Consider the following 17,071-nt stretch of genomic DNA (forward strand, 5'->3'; position numbering starts at 1 on the left):
AACCCCAAATTCCATAGTCTTGATGAACTATCTGAATCAGCATAATCTCTGCCACAGATGCTGCTGTGCATGTATGCTTTTGTCACTTCAGTGGACACTGCTTAGGAAAGGTGTCGCCATTCTGCCATGGTTCTAGCAGTGACATTCTGAAGAATGGCTGAGCCTTTAGAGTTCAAAGCATTTAATATCTGAAGAGTCAGTAAACCTTATCTAACCAAAATTACTTGTTTTTCAAAAATATGCGAGCAACTGGAACAGAATCTGTACTACATGAAAATGACATGTTCCCAGTTGTTCCCCCTATTGCAAATCAAGCATATTAAGTTATAGAGACAGGAATTAAAATTATTTATATATATTAGGTGTGCTTTATCAAGCAAAATTTTTTACCAGTTCACAATAAAATAGCTGTCTGAATAACTGCAATAATGTATGCCTGATTTATTGTAGGTGTTTCTTTGATTTTGCCCCACTAAGCATGATAAGTAAAGAATGATCTCTTTCATGTAGTCAGATGTTCTAGTAGGCAACAACTGCAGCTATTGAGTTGGCTGCTGTTGCACATGATGTTAAGACTCATGCAGAACCACAAAGAATATTCTTTAACAAATCTGGCAGTTCACCATTTCTCTCTCTAGAGTTCAAACCAATCCCAAATTTATTGTTAGTGACAGGCCACAGACTGAAACACGCAAAGATTATCTGACTTGCTCCAGGTACTGCTGCAAGTCAATGTCAAGGCTGAGAGCTGGTTTTCAGCCCTCCTTGCTGCACTCTACTACCTTTTTCAGTACCAGCTAATTCAAATTCCCATGAATTTCAGACCTGGGGGAATTTTCACTCTTTTTAATTTTTTTTTTCTCTAACTTAGGATGCCCAATGTATTTTGCATGGTGAATAAAAATTATACAGTGGATTCAGAAAATCTAATGATGGGAGGGGATTTCATACATGTAATCTTAGTACTCTTGCTCCTTATGGTATACCAAGAAACCCTTTTCTCCACTAAAGTGAAAGCCACAGCTGAAAAAGAATAATGAAAACATCATAGGTCAGTTCTTCTGTAATAGTAAATAATGCACATCCTCTTAATTTTTATTTAATTGAGAAAACATACTTTATTCATTACATTTGGAGTTGTGCCTGTCCACCTTCCACATTTGAGCAGCATTCATTTGAGGGGAAAGACACAAGTCAATCACAGGAGTATTCTGAAGACTAGCGTTTTTGTTATGCCCAAGATCAAAAAGACCATATTGTTGTATGTGCCTGGCTTTGTTATAGAAGGTGGCTTGCCTTTGTTCTTGTGCAAACTTGCTCAAAATAGAACCAATGTTATGAAATCCTTGTGCTGCAAATGCATAGAACCAGAAAAAAGTTTATTATCATTTGCATAATAAGTAATTAAAAGGAAATGCTGGGATAAAAAATTGCATAAAAATTAGGATATCTGACTCGCAGGAATGTCTTAAAAGGCCAGTTTCGAGAGTACTGTATTGAGTTTTAATTCATTTTATCTACCACTTTGGTATTTTAAATAATTTTTAAAGTTACATTTCTGAAGCAGGATGAGTTTTCTGATTACAATTTCACAGAGCAATGAAACATGGTAGTCCATAAACCATTGCCACTTTTGCCTGGCTTAGAAATAACTTGATAAATATTTGCTGCTTTATCCCACCCTGCCCCCCTGCTAAACAGATCCCTTCCAACTATTTCCTAATGGACAGTCCTCTGTGCAGATTTTTTTCTGGCAACATTTTTCCATCACTAGAAAACAAACACATTTAGGTAAGGCATATAAAAAAAGCTTTCTTCCTTGGATGGTCTTTGTTTTTAAGATTGCTCCTGCACATTATGAAATCTGAATTCTACTTGATAAAAATCCTCACTGTTGATCCTGTAATGCTAAGATACAAATCTACAACAACCCCCAAAACAAAGGACAGATTGCACATTTTTAGGTGGGGTCATAAGTTCTCCTCGTCTTTGTGCTGGCTGTGTCTCCGGGGTAGTTCTCCTTCAGATGTCAAGTCCCTGCAAAATGCAGGATCTCGGCTTCCCGGTCCTTCATTTCTGCCTTCCTCCTGCTCGCTCTGAACTCCGCCTTGTATTTCAAGTATCCTTCATATATTTCTATGTAAAGGTACATATTATGCCTTCCCATCTCTCACCCTAAGATGCTATTTAACCCTCTCCTCTGGGCTAAACCTGTAGGCTCCTCTGCCACCTCCACCACACGCACACCCCTAGCTCCAAGGGCGGGGGGATCCAAGGACTCGGCGCCTAGCTACCCACGGGCACTACAGCCACCTCCCTCAGAATTAGATCATCTTACGCTGATTAAGAGAGTTCAAGACCAGCACGGCTTGACAGCCAGGTCTGCATAAACAAGCCGAGGGAATTTTTAATAGCCCGTCGGAAAGCCGGCTTGCCGGGACCCGGGGCGGGGGCCCAAAGCACCCCGGAGTCGTTCACGGCGCTGACCAGGGGCTCGGCGGAGGAAGTCTGACTTCAGCCCCAAAGAGGATCCCTCATCTGCCGTGGTATTTCGCTCGGGTCTCCCCGCTCCCCGGCCAGATTACTTCCTCCCCAGTTATCACCCTGGGGATCGGAGGGAGGGAGGGGGACGCTTTCCGTGCGCAGCCCGGCGCAGGTGACAGGAGGGAAGTCGAAGGGCAGCGCGGGTCCCTGACCCACATAGCGCCCGGGGCACTGCCCTCCCAAGGAATTACGCTGCAGCTCTGCAGCCCCTGGCCGAGCCCGGAGCCGTCCCCTCATTACTGTCCCCCATCCCCAAGATGTCCGCTGCTGCTGCCGCCGGCGGGAGCGCAGACACGGCCCCGGCCGCGCCTGCCCGGGGCCGGAGAGGTCGGGCCGCTCCCCGCATCCCGCCCCTCCCGCCGCCGCCTGCTCTTGAGTTACCTGTTTTGATGACCCGCGTGGCCTTTTTTTCCCCCCTCCTCTCTGCAATGAAAATCCGCGGCCGGTCACTCGCTCCCCCCCCTCCCTCGCCACGCCGCTGCTCTCCCTCCTCCTCCTCCTCCTCCTCCTCCTCCTCCTCCTTCTCCTTCTTTTCCTCCTCCTCCTCCTCCTCAGCGGGAGCCGGTGTCAGTCAGTCACATCAGCTGCCCGGGCAGGCAGGGAGAGCAATGCCCTGCAGCTTCCGGGAGTGCCAAATAAAGACAAGTCCAGAAGGGGAGAGAGACGGTGACAGAGATGGAGAAAGCAAGCAAAAAGTGGGTGGAGTGTGAAAATGGAGAGAGAGAGAGAGAGGTGTCTCACGGCAGCGGCTGGGAGTCTGGGGAAATGGTAGCGGTGGAGCATCATGCAAGGAGCAGGGGAGAGCACTGGTACCCAGGGCAGGGGCACCCACAGCTGCTGGCATGGTGGCCCTGCTTGCCCATCGGGCACAGCTTGGGAGAGTGGGAAGTCAGCATCCCACACCACACTGCTCCGGTCGACACTGGGAAAGGAGAGCGAGGCCCGTGCGGAAACCATCAGACTCCTCACCTCACATGGCAGGGGAGGCTGAGGGCAGCCTCATGTACACCAGGATGTTGCCTACTCTGGGCCGGACTAACTGTGCCAGCCTGACCACTGCTGTAGCTGGGCCCATGGTGGGGCTGATGCCTTCATTCAATACGGCCATGAAATCAGGACTTCTCCCAGCAGGCAAACCTTCATGCCTAGGCCTCGTTTGTTAGACCCTGTGGGCTTCACACCAGTCGGTACCCCTGGCCAACGGGGAGCACACATGTTTTGCACTTGTGCAGTGCTTGTCACCACATGGTCCCACAGGGCGTCTGATCATCCTCCTGAAACCTGCTTCACCTCCTCGTATCAAATGAGCTGGCTTTCTGCACGGAAGTCTTGGGAGAAGACCATGAATTCCCAGTCTCTAAAGGAACAGTTTGTTCTTGAATGGAAGAAGAATTCATTAGTTAGTGATAATAAAAAAACCCACATACATTTTTCAAGTCAACCATGTGGCTGCGCAAAAATTGGTAGCACATTTCTCTATCAAATATATAGCTTATTTTAGAAGACTTTGTGTTTCATATCTGATGGTTTGACAACACCACTATACAATATGGAACATAAGGATTTGTTTTAATTGTGCAGCAGTTACATGTGGGCTGAGAAAAGTCATATTTTAACAAGAATGCCATAGTTAACAGGAGCTCACAGACCTCACATGCCTAAAGTCAGCATTAAGCAAAAGCAAGCGGACTCCAAGGATCTGTCTAGGATTCAAACTCACTAGTGCAGACAATGTAATTGGCATTGGAAATTGCAAAAGAATTATGGGTGCAGTGTCCTGTATGCAGTGAAATGAACTGCTTCTCCTTGGCATGTATAAACAGCCAGATGAAATCAACAGAACAGCACAAGTTTTAAACCAGAGGGTCTTGTCAAAACTTCCAAGAGGGAAAAGGTAGTATGGAATTGAAAACCTGACTGAAAAAATGCACAGAACATAGACACTACTTAAGAGAAGCAAGAAACAAGCCCAGAAGATCTCATTCTGGGAAAAAAAAAACCCCAAAGGCTTAAGAACTGGCGAATCTAGTACGCTTAGATTAAAGCCCAAATTCCATATTCCTTACAACTCAGAAGAAAAAAATCCCAACACCTGTGGAGTGTCAGCGTGATAGGCTGAAAGTTTAGGCTGATAAATGCAGTAGACTTTCTGTAGAATATCAATTTAATTTGAAAAAATGTAATGTAGTTAAGTGAGGAAAAGTTTCATAAGCTCTTGGTGTAAGAGCTCAGTCAAGCACTTCACATCATCCTTTTACATAATAGGCATGTGGAAAAGAAGGAGAAACTACTGGGTAATTCCTTTCCATGGAAAGTCCTATGAGGCTACCAAACCAGCAGATGCCCTACATGTCTAAAACATGTCTGTAATCCATCTTCTCTCTTGTATTCTAGTCCTTTCTTCACAAAAACAAGTGAGTTCTTTTTTCTTGTCCCCAGGAGAATTTTGGCAAACTTGAAAGGCTAAGACTAAGGTAAAGGGAACAAAAAGAACTAATAAATTTAATCAGAAGGAAAAAAGGGGAGATTCAGTAATTGTAAAGTGATCTTATAATATGGAGGAAACCCAGTGGCAAGCAAAGATATAAGATGTAGTGCCTGAAAACATTAGAGAAGAAAGCCTTGCAGTTTCTATAATAAAGAAAGGTAATCTGAAAGGCCAGTTCTAGAAGGAACTTAGTAGTTATTAATACAGGCTGAGCAACATCCCCCCAAAGAGAAGAAACAAACAAAAGATATACAAATTTTGGACTTTGCAAAATATTGTATGTGCAAAAATGTGGACTAGATGATATGCTATTCTTTCATCCCATCAAGGAAAAAGGCTTGAACAGCAATAAAGAATAAGTTTTGGAAGTGGCATTGGAATTGGCATCAAGTGAAACACTGAGCAAGGAATGGCTGGAAGATCAGAGTTTAGGGCTGAGCATTTTGCCCTCAGTCTAACAACATATTCGTGTATTGGCTTAGATTTATATGCAGAAAGTAGGTAGTGATTATCTGTATACTTTTTCTAGTGGGGACAGGATTGAAACACTGAAAAAAACCCTTAAAATTCTAATTTATGCTCTAGTCCTCCTGAAATTGTGAGGAGCTCTTCTTAAGCAAGAGGTGCAGTAATAACCCTCTTGCAGTGGGCTACATTAAAATGAAGCCTAGTGTATTGCATTTAATATAACTATGATTTTTTTTTCATTTTACTTACTGACTTTGCTGCTGCAGACAATCTGTGCCAAGGCTGGCATGTTTTATTCCCTTTTATAGAAGACTGTATTTCTAAAGTTGTGCAGTGATCCCAAAGTACAGATCAGAGGCTGTAGAGATAGGCTATCAAAATCTCTGTAGAGTGACAACATTGTAACCTACTTAGAAGAAAATACTCTGGTGCATCTTTTATTTGCATACATGGGTTTTTTCACAGGCAAAAACTTGAAAATGTTAATTCCTACTTTCCTAGTTATGTTGAAAATGGACTTTCAATGTATATGACTGTAAAATTTCCCTGCTGAAGAAAGTTGCATCTAAATACTTCATAGACGAGTCCGGAGAAAACCACAAATATTTTTGCTCATTTCCTTGGTTTCATTAAGTCTGTCTTTGCTGGGACAATGCAGAAAATATTAATACAAATTAAAATTGCAGAAGCAGTTACTGATGTGAAAATAAATTGGAATATCGTGAAAATCTTGTAGTGTGACTTGCTACATCTGCTTAAATAATATTGGAGTGCATTCAGGACATGTCAAGATGCCTTTTGCATACCAAATCTGCTGTTTAGTCTACAGATTTTGAAAAACAGCATATAGCTAATTAACAAAATGCATCTGTGAAGAGCACTTTGTGGATATCTTGTACAGATCAAGTGTCAAAACACACAGGGGAAAAAAAAGGGAAGACTATGCCAAAAAAGTGGACTATTTTTCCTCTTTCAAGCTAGTGTGAAATAAGGCTGAATCTGTCATCATTCAAACTGATCACCTGTAAAATATTCAGGCAGATTCGATTTACATTTCATTTCAAAGATGTCACTCTACTGCTTTTTTATCTCTTCTCTGTATTCTCTTCTCTTTTATGCAGTAAGATCTGGGGGTGTGGACTCTCATAATTGTACATTAATTAGTTGTATGCTTCTTTTTAGGCATGGCAACATAAAACGTTAAGTAATAAGCACGTGCTTATCATTAAGTATGTGAGTAATGGCATCCCTGTGTAGCAGAACACTTAAGCATTCCCGTTGTATTTAAGCAGCTTGTCGCATAGGGATGGTATTACTCACTTGTTTATAATTCAGGATATGTTTAAGGGCTTTGCTGGGTCCAAGGGGAAATTGTTCTGATCTCACAAATACTAATCTTTGTGACTACTTTTACTAATGTTAGTTTTGTGGTTTAATTCAGTTCTGTAGATGTTTTGGGAAAGCCACTCAGTGAATATTGGCCCTCAGTTCTGCTATGTATTTACATGGCATTATCTATTGATTATCATGGGATACAGGCTTATGTTGTATTTTTGCTAAATATCCTGTTTTGTACAGTACTGCATTTTGATACGGATTTCAAATGGAGTTTTGTGTTTTTCATTTAATTATAGGCAGAAATTTGCAAGGAACTTTCAGTGAGGATGATTTGACTGAGAGAGCAAGGAAAGCAAATTTTCCAAGTGTGTGACTGTAGAGTTGTTGTGCACCTTAAACTCCTCTTTTGCTGTGTATGAAACCTATGGAAACAGTAGTCAAAAGGAATGACAAAGTCTTACTCATTGGTCAATGTTGGTTTTCCTGTTTTAGAATCTTTAGCATTCCTGTCTCTGTTTTCACCTTTCTTTCAATCGAGGCTGCAGGGATCCTTTAAGAGAGACTGGCAGTGTTCTCTAATGATGCACCGGTACAGCTAAACAATGTGAGGTACTGCTTCCAGCTTAGTAGTTGAGTACACAGTTCTGCTTTGACAGAGTTTCAGGACAGCATTACCATGATGCTAGGTCACTGTTCCAGCTCCAGATGTGAGCTGTGAAGCATCTTAGTAGGATAATTGCAGCTGGTTAAATGTCCATGCTCTCGACCTTGTCATTGTCGGTGCTTTGTAACCCATCTGTGTCTGAGGAAAATGCAAGAGTACCCAAATACTGCCACAAGTCAAAACCAACTAAAAATGTTTTGAGGTCTTCTTCATGCCACAGCTTCTTTGACTCATTCAAAATGTTCTGCCATCCTTAGCACCAGCTCCAGTCATTTTCAGAATGTGTGGATGGGTCAGACATGGAAGTCTGGTGTTTTAATCTGTGTTTTCTTGTGGCTGCAGTTTTCTCTTATTAGATGGCATTCTTCTCCTTGTTGTCTGCTGCTGTGTTTCTTTCATCACTATGTGTGTGGTGGCATCACTGTCATGATCAGAGCTTGTCAAGACTTGCTGTGTCTACATCATCAGTAAAATGCATCAGTCCTCTCCATGTACTACTTGCAGTTAAAATCCCTCATTTAGTTGCCGAGGAGGTTCTGCCATGGCTTCTTTTTTTCCCAGTAAATCCAGATTGCAATTTTTTTTTCACCTCCTAGAGATAGAAAGCATAGAGCCAGCTCTAAACTTTTTCCTGGGAAGACTTACAGATGATTCTCTGAGATCAATATCCTTGTTGCACAGGAAAGCCCAGACAGCTGGTACAGCAGAAGTATGGAAAAATCCAGACACACAGAAAATTAGATTTTTTTCCTAAAATCTGGGGATATTTGAGATTCTTTTAGTTAATAAATGAAAGGTTTACTATGCAAACCACTGGGCTAGAAACTTTTTCTTTTTTAAATAATTACAGAATCATCTGATTCTAGGAAATGGTGCTATAAAGAAAACACCAAATTGTGCAAAATTTGTGGTAAAATGACATTAATTGATAAAATAGTAATGTGGGCAGATAACCAATATGTATTCTGACAACACTTAGTGTTGTTTCAAGCCTTTAAATAGACTGTGCCCTTGTTCAAACAGTGGTTCATAAGGTAGTGTAACCCCAATTGTGGTCATCGCAGGCCGAATAAGTCAAAGAAAAACTGCCTTAGAGACACTATTCCTCTGTTCTTTCACGACAGTTAATTAGCTACTGGGTGACATTTGCTACCCCCTTCTGCCAATGCAGTACCTAGCTGGTTTTGTCCACCTCCAAGCTCCTTTGTGCTGTATGGGTGAGGGGAAAGCAAGGAAAGCACTCAGTCCCTGTTAGATCAGTTCATTCAGGCAGAAAATAAAGACCTTTACCTCAGCTTAGTCACTGTGCTTGGTCTGGTCCTGTAAGGACCCGTTTAGCTCTTGACAGCTATCTTCTGTAAATACACTTAATAGCCTAATATGGAGTAGAGCGAGCAAAACCACAAGTTTTGAATGTGAGTGTTTGAAATATTTTACCTAGTTCTTGAAAAAAATCTGAGATGATTTATGATTTTCCAATATAGAACTGGAATGCCAGGGGCGACAGAGATGTGAATTTTCTTCTGCTTCTTCAACCTCTCCCTCAACCAAGGACTTGAAGAGCAAGGATATCTCAGTTTTATATCCTCCTGCTAAATGAGACTGCTGGCAAGGATCCTTAGGTACAGTACATTACTTATATTAATATGCAGTTTTGTCAGCCTGAATTATTATTTTACAATTTATGGTTATCTAGATTAGATGCAAGGAGCTGACCAGGCACAGCAGCCCAGAGCCTAGCACAGTCATTTACTCTAGCTTTTATATTCTCCATGGCAAATGGAGTGGCACCTTTTTATTTTGTAATATTCTGAGAGCTTTTGAAGACCAGACCCCTTCTCTGAAATCTATCCTTCTTAACACATGATTTTCCCATGCATCTGTGGCAAAAGGAATTCCTCTGTTGAGTGCAGAAGAGTTTGTTCTTTCATAAGAATTTTGAAAGTATAAAGCCAAAACAGGTTTTAGGATAAATAAACTCAAGGAATAGAATAGAATAGAATAGAATAGAATAGAATAGAATAGAATAGAATAGAATAGAATGGAATAGAATAGAATAGAATAGAATAGAATAGAATAGAGTAGAATAGAAAGTAGAATTATTTCAGTTGGAAGGGACCTACAACGATCATCTGGTCCAAATAGCCACCTTATGTTCCTATTTTTTTCCCAAAAAGAAGGAGCAAAGAAAAGTAACAAAACATAAAGAAAAGTAACAAAATTTTTTCAATTTAATGCCTAAAATGGATTAGAAGTAACTATAAATATTTTACACTGATGGGGTGAAATCCTGGTCCCCCTCAAGTCAGTAAGTGTTTTGTCACTAACAGGGGCAGCATTTCACCCTACGTGTCTGAATTCATGTTTCACTTGAGTAAATATAGGCAAATCATTTTGGTATCAGAAATAATATTTTTGTTTCAAAACTAGTCATTTATTTCATTCTTATTTCCTTGCTTTCCTGTTTTTACACAGGCTCTGCACATACTGCATTGTATTTCTAAAAGCTGTAATTTTTCTTTAGAAAAGAATATTGTTTGCTCTCCTGAATAATTCATCTTGGAGTTCTCTTTTAATCCCCCATCGAATGTGCCAGTCTTGTAACTTCATAAAGGAAAAGAAAGGAAAACAACACTCTAAGGCTGATTTATGAATTAGACCATGAACATTAAAAATACATAAAGCCTTGGTATAAATAAGAACTTCCGTTTTTGCTCTAGTTCTGTTACATCAGTACCTCTGAAACAATACTATTGGTTGTATACAGATTTCCACTATTACAATTGATGTATCTCAGAGTATGAAAAAAAGGAGTATAAAAGATAAATATGCTGAAGATTTGCTATTTGGCCTTGAGTTAATAAGGCTAGCAATTTATGTAGGATTTGAAGGGAAAAATAAGTGCTTACAACAGTACAATATAAATTCAACTGTAAATACTATGCAATTTATAATATTTGGGAAACAAATAGATGATAAAAGAGCTTTTAATATAAGTTCCTATATATCCTATTAGGTTAAAATAAAAAGATTTTAGGTGCAAAGGAAAGAGCCTAAAAGAACTTTCATAGACAATCTGTAGCCTACAAATGATTGTAAGGTCTTTCATTAGATTACTGTTATTTATTTGATGTACAGGTCAGATTAGTGAGAGACCTTTCAGCATCCCAGTGAGGTTCAGCTCCATCTTGTCCCTCTGATCTGTAGAGGTTATCTACCTCTACTGCCCAGCTTCTGAGCTGGGATATCTCCAAATCATTGTTGTAGGCAGTTCCATTTCCCTAGAATAAGATACACTCAGGCATTGCAGCTTGTATAAAGTGTGTATAAAGTATCAAAGCTGTGTGTCTTGTGGTATTTATAAAATGCCAAATGGTAATAACCCCAATAGTTGTGTATTGCCATGAAGGATGTATTTACAGAGTCAGACCAGTATTGAGGGCACTTACCTGTGCCACAGCATATAAAAGGTTGTTCCGTGTATATGTGCTGACCAATCCTGAAATGTCAGCCACTCCCAGCCACCAGCTTCATTAGGCCCATGATAATCAGCCAAACCAGTTTTGCTTCCCTGTGGTTGGCTGCATAATTGTGTGGTTTTTGTCCATGGCTTCTGTCACCTCCTGCGAGGTAATTTAGAGATCAGCAAAGTTGGGGGCCTTCAGGGGTTGCATTTCAGCAGTAGCAAGGAATGAAACGTTGTAAGTTCTTTTGCGTAGCGCTTAATGAAAGGGAAATAAACTGTGTTAGAGGAACGATGGAGTAAAGTCTTTTGGGGAAGCAAAACATAAAATGGTCCCCACATTAATGTTCTTGGAACCATAGGCCGATCTACATCACCAGTTGTGGTGAGCAACACATATAATCCCCTAGTCATTCATAAGTATTTATAATGATTCACCAGTGTTAATGTCATAATGTTTAAGAAATTTAAATATTTCTGAAGTGCATATTTCCCAGGAATCTTCACAGTATTCATATCAGATCTTCCTGAAACCCTTTTTTTTAGTGTTTTTTAACAAATTTACTAGAGAACTGATGTGCTTCACATATGGGAGTTGGTTGAGGTTGATTTGTTCATTGACTGCCCTGATTTTTGTGAGACACAGATCCCCAGTCAAAAGGTTGTATGTCTTCTGTAGTAATTTACTGTTCAATTAAGAAAAGCATAACAGAAGGGACTATTATTGTTTTGATTTTATTAGTTATTTTGATGTTTGTTACTACATTTTTCCTCTTTCCTGTTGTACAAAAATACAAGCAAAACCTAGATTAAAAGTTACCATGTCACGTTTCTGACTGTTGGCTGGGTGCCAACAAATAACAAGGTTTAGAACAATTAGTTTCATGTGCAGGGGAAAATACACATATATCTTCATGTTTCCTGATACTCTCCAGGAGGAAGATGATGAGCAAAAGCTCAGCTCCTCAGAGGTGTTTAGATCCTTTTCAAAACCACATGTCAGTACAGACACTGGATAGATGATGGGCAGCGCCAATATGCATCTGTGTGTGTCATGGGGCTGTTTTTAGCAATTGGAAGTTCATACAGGAGCCTTTACGAGCAAAACAGCTGCTGATTTGAGTCCATTTTTGTTTGAGGGAAAGCCTCAGGTTTAAAGGTCTGTTTGTTCTAGGGTGATTGAAGTCAGCACAAGTTTAGTCATTGATTCAAGAGAGCAGGTGGCAGTTCTTAGGAGTCCACTCCTGTTCCAGCTGAAGGCAGCTGAGTTGCTGCCATTATTTAATAGAAGATATCTGTAATTCAGCAAATAATTAGTAAAACTGCCCTTAAACCTTTGTGCAGCTGAATCAGCTCACCTTTGTAGGAAGCCTTTCTCATTCAGAGGGTAGGGCTATTGACAGGAGCAGCAGTAGCAGCTGCGGCGTGGGAGTGTGTGTGTGTGTGTGTGCGCGCGCGTGTGTCTTGCCCAGCAACCTCATTCACTGACTGTGGATTTCACCTCCCACGCTCCACCTGCGAAGGGCGTGTGATTACTCAGTTTCTGTCCAGCCTGGACAGCCTGGTGTTAATACTTGATTGGAAAACAGTTGCAGTCTCTCTTTCCAAAATCTTTGAATGCCCCCCTTATGCAGTGTTCATGACCTTCCGAATAGGTAGAAAGGTGTGGTTGCATGCAGAATGATAAATACAAATGAACCAGTATTATATTAGGATTGGTTTGTCATATATAGACACAGATATAGACACATATGAGTGATCTATTTTGCATAAGGAATTGCAGTACTAAGAGTCATAGTAGTTACTTCTCTGTCGTCACTATGCACATTGAATTGCAGAGTGTGCTGTAAAAATAATCAAGAACACAGAAACATCTATTTTTCTCTCTTACTCTTTTTCTTTGCTAGCACATTTTTAAGTTTGTAACTTTATTTAAAGAGAAAGGACCACATTGTCTGTTCTTTAATTTTATTTGATTTGCATGATACATAGAATATAGAATATATAAATACAATGTATAATAATTACACAATACTTAATAAAATACTGTATGTTTAATAGAAATAAATATATTTAATATGTATAAATAAAATATTGTGTCTATAATATATAAGGTATATAACATATAATATATAAAAATAACTCTCAGGGAATCACAGAATTGTTCATGTTGGAAGGTACCTCTTGAGTTCGTCTAATCCACCTGCCCCTAAATGATTTTTTTCCCTCAAAACTGAGCAACTTTTTCATTTCAGAAAGGGAGTCCTTTCATGCAGTTTCTTCTGCCTTATTTAAACCATTAAAAAGATGTATCTTTAAAAAAAAGAAACCAAAGATAAGAAGATAAGTTATATAAAGTACATAATATAAATGCACTTTTTAGAAAATTTGAAATAATTTAAACCAAAGGAATGATGATGCAGTTCAGCAGTGTAAGCAGCTATCGCTCCTTTGGAATGAATAATAATGTGATTATTTTCTTACAGCATCTACAACTCTGTATCTGAGTTATTCTATGATTCTTTAAAATAATCGTTCTAATTGTGGGTGTTTTACCTCTTTAAAAACTGGTTTGTTCATTCCACGTGTGAGCCACACCCTGAAAAAAAGAAAAGCTTTGCACACCTAATTTAAGATTTAACCTAGTATCAGTGTTAAACCTGTTTCAGTCAGTCATTCTCGTACTTAAAATGCTGTGTAACTCAAGGGTTTCTATTTATTCATTTAGCAAATCAATTTATTTGAATCTGCCATGGCTTAGAACTTAATTCCTGCAGTCCAAGGTGTGTAGTGTGCTATTTTTACACTAAAAATCATTGGGGAAAAAATTCACTGCCTTTTTTGTTTGTTTGTTTTTCACTGCATTGAATGTAACAAAAAGAAGGCAGCTTGGTAGCACCGTAGGCTAAATTCCCATAATTGTGCTCAGAGCAGACATCAGACAATCAGACCTCCTCACACAGACACAGGAACCTTCAGCCTTTCACCTACGTGCAGATGGTTTTGTGTGTTCTTACAGTGCTTTTCAGCAATGTCTCAGTTGCTGATCACCAAGAACTGGACTGGTATCACTCCTGATTGCTCCTAAACTTCTGAAAAGGTTTTGTGGGAATTTAAAAAAAGGCTTATTAATTCATGTTGCTTTAGGCTATCATGATGCCATAGTCTAAAAGATCCTAGCTTTAGAGCTACAGAATCCCTGGGAAGTTCAGGAACCTGACTCCACTGTGACCTTTTCTGAAAGAAAGGTCAGCATGCCACAGACAGACTTGCCAAGTCAACTGCTTTTCCCTGTAGACTAAAGCTTTGTGGTCTTATCCCCAGATCTGTTAGGAAACTTGGCCAAGCTACTGCTTTTTGTTGTTTCAGGCACAATATGCGTGTTGAAAGAAGTTTCATACTAAGTGAGAGTGATTTCAGCAAACGGAAGTAAACTTAGGATTGAAAGTGCTTAAAATCCACCCTGTGGCTCTGTATACATAATTTCCAATTTTTTACGGTTTTTATGATTTTCTGGATTCATTCATGGGATTTGGTTCTGTGCAAATCTCACACCTCAATTTTCATGCTTGTTCTCCTTTTGTTCTCTCAAAGTTGAGAGAGGTGGGACTTATTTGGCACATTAGGGACTGATCTTCCAGCAGTTTGGATTAGCTTGGGATCAAAAAATAACCTAATTACTGACACCTCATTATTGTCAATTCATTATTTCCTATGCCAAAGAGTTTTAGGCAGAGGGGGTTAATTGCTTTATTTTAGGGGAACATTTTTGGGGTACAAAATCTGGGCAGGCCATTACCAGTTACTTTAAACACAATCACAGAAATGTTTTGACAGTTGGAAGTGGCTTGGGGTGACAGCTTTGCTTTGACAGTGGCTTGAGGCTTTTTGGTTTTGACTCAAGATTAAATTTTGGCCAGAACAAATGCGTGATCTTCCCATCCTCTTTATTCAAACTTCTCTTAGCGAGAAGTTGCCACTAATACTGAAAAGACTGCAAAACTTGAAGATTTTATTTTATTAAATTTATCCAGTACAATATTTTCCCGTATTTTCCTTTATCTCTGTTCATTTGCATCTTAGATTAGAATACCTGTTTAGGGCAAGAACTGTGTCTTCAGATAGTATTAATCAGGCAATATATCTTTGGAGACAATTATGTAAATTTCTCCTTTAATATTTTAGAAGTGGATTCTTACCTGTAACAGCTGCTTTTACCTATTACATGTTTCAAGTCAGATTGTCAGTTCTTCTAGATCTCCAAACCTGTTCAGAAAGCTGCAGAGATCTGCTGATTTATAGTCACTGTACATCTGACCCAGCATTCATGCAGTTACTTCACTGATATATAATCTGAAACCAGGAATGTGTGTGCTGCTAAGGATTTAATACTTTATTTATGTGACTACCTTAGCATAAATATATGCCAATCAACTGTGGCTTCTATATTGAATATCGTCAGGTCATTGTCCAGTCATGCCCACATAGACTCCCTAATAGACACTGAACACAGATATGGCATTGGGAAGTGGGAGTTCTGAGGTGCTGACAGGGATGAGTGAATCATGGACTAATGCCAGTCAAATATGTCACTCTCCTAATTTTTTTTTTTAACCTCAGAAACCTCAATCAAGGTACTTACAGCAAAGTAAAATATGAATATGTCAAATTCCTATGTGAGTCACAGACCAGATCCTGTGGATCAAAAGCTCTATGGCTGAACGTTGCACTGGGCTTTATAAGGACAACGGGCACTTGCAAGTGACACTTGTCGTTCTGGGTTCAGATTGCTCTACAGTGTTGCAGTTTAGCACAAATATATTCACCTAGAATTTGCTATGTGCTCTAAGGAATAGCTTGTCATCAAACCCTCACACCAGTAACTATATATGCAGTGAATAAAGATAGATTGTTCCTGTCTATGACAAAAAGGCAGGGGAATATACGTCAATTGGCCGTTTAGGTTTGTTATGATTCAGTTGGTTCAACTGACTCAAATCAAATTTTGTGATAATTTCCCCGTCAATTTCCATCTGTTTCAGAAGGATCACAGATCTGAATTTGTGGGACTCCTGTCCTTTTGTATTATCAGAAGGACATAGTGACGTATTTTGAGTCTGGCAGCACCACTGGCTATTTTGGCTGATGGTATGCAGGATCAAGTGGTATTGGCCATTACCAGCTCCACACGTGTTGTAGCAGCAAACATTTGGTTGGCTCTGTGAGTTGTATCTACTGACGGTACATTTGTTGTGCTGTCCAAAAAAGAGAGGGATACTAGTGGTAATGCATAACATAATGCTCAAATTTATACAATCGCTGTGTTTCAGTAATTGAGGGAATGTTGGATTTTATAGCATAATCCCAGATCAGCTCTGAAATTCTGGTGCAGTTTAGTGAAGAAATGAAGCTTTCTAGCACAATTTTGCTTATATGCCACAAGTTTTTACACTTTTTCACAACTTCCTAAATAACCCATCCTTTTTCTAAAAAAATGCCTGCTATCTTCTTTTATCTGAGGTCTTTTAACAAACAGACATACTGTATTGATCTGCTGTCTTGCCTAGGTAAAAATGGCCATAAAAACCAGAGTAATTCCAGCTCAAGTAGTTTGAAATAACTTGTAATAATCTGCTCTTCTTTTGAATGTGAAAAATGTCTGTATTCTAGCAGGGTTTGTGTTTTGTTTTTTTTTGAATAACAGCCACAACAGAATGTCACAAACTCGGTGGAACCTACAGAGGGATAAAACCCCCACAGTTACAGAGTTTATTTGAAACTCCCCTCCTGCACACAGTCATGTGAGGCGTTTGCATTTGCAGCTCTGTGTTACCCCACCTGTGTGTTAGTTACCTGGTGAGCACATCTTTTATGTTCCACAAGTTGTCTGGCTCCCAATCCACACATAGATGCGTGCATGTATATTGACTCCGCAGTGAGCAAAAATGATCAGAGAACTGGCAGACTGAGCAGCAAAACACAGTAGAAATGTTGAAGAAAAGGCTACGTAGAAAAAAGAGTTTTAGATAACTATGTTCAGCTATGTGTGTTAGTGAAAACAGGCAACTTTGTCTCGACACTGAATTTGTTGATTAAAAGAAGATAA

General features: G+C 39.7%; 1 protein-coding gene and 1 long non-coding RNA gene across 4 annotated transcripts in view; one reads left to right on the forward strand and one right to left on the reverse strand.

Moving 5' to 3' along the window:
- The window catches only part of CAP2 (cyclase associated actin cytoskeleton regulatory protein 2), a 68,708-nt gene extending 65,666 nt beyond the window's left edge, over nucleotides 1-3,042 (reverse strand). The window contains exon 1 of one of the 2 annotated variants that reach the window (XM_064665060.1): nucleotides 2,926-3,042. The gene's annotated coding sequence lies outside the window, so the exon portion shown is untranslated. The remainder of the gene's footprint in view (nucleotides 1-2,925) is intronic. The other variant, XM_064665070.1, reaches the window with a different exon arrangement.
- Nucleotides 2,012-17,071, forward strand: part of LOC135419057 (uncharacterized) — a 39,322-nt gene continuing 24,262 nt past the window's right edge. The window contains exons 1-2 of one of the 2 annotated variants that reach the window (XR_010432812.1): nucleotides 2,012-2,546; nucleotides 8,987-9,124. This is a non-coding gene — a long non-coding RNA (uncharacterized LOC135419057). The remainder of the gene's footprint in view (nucleotides 2,547-8,986; nucleotides 9,125-17,071) is intronic. The other variant, XR_010432811.1, reaches the window with a different exon arrangement.

The sequence above is a fragment of the Pseudopipra pipra genome, chromosome 1 (assembly GCF_036250125.1).
Source record: "Pseudopipra pipra isolate bDixPip1 chromosome 1, bDixPip1.hap1, whole genome shotgun sequence".
In the NCBI taxonomy this organism is placed as follows: Eukaryota; Metazoa; Chordata; class Aves; order Passeriformes; family Pipridae; genus Pseudopipra; species Pseudopipra pipra.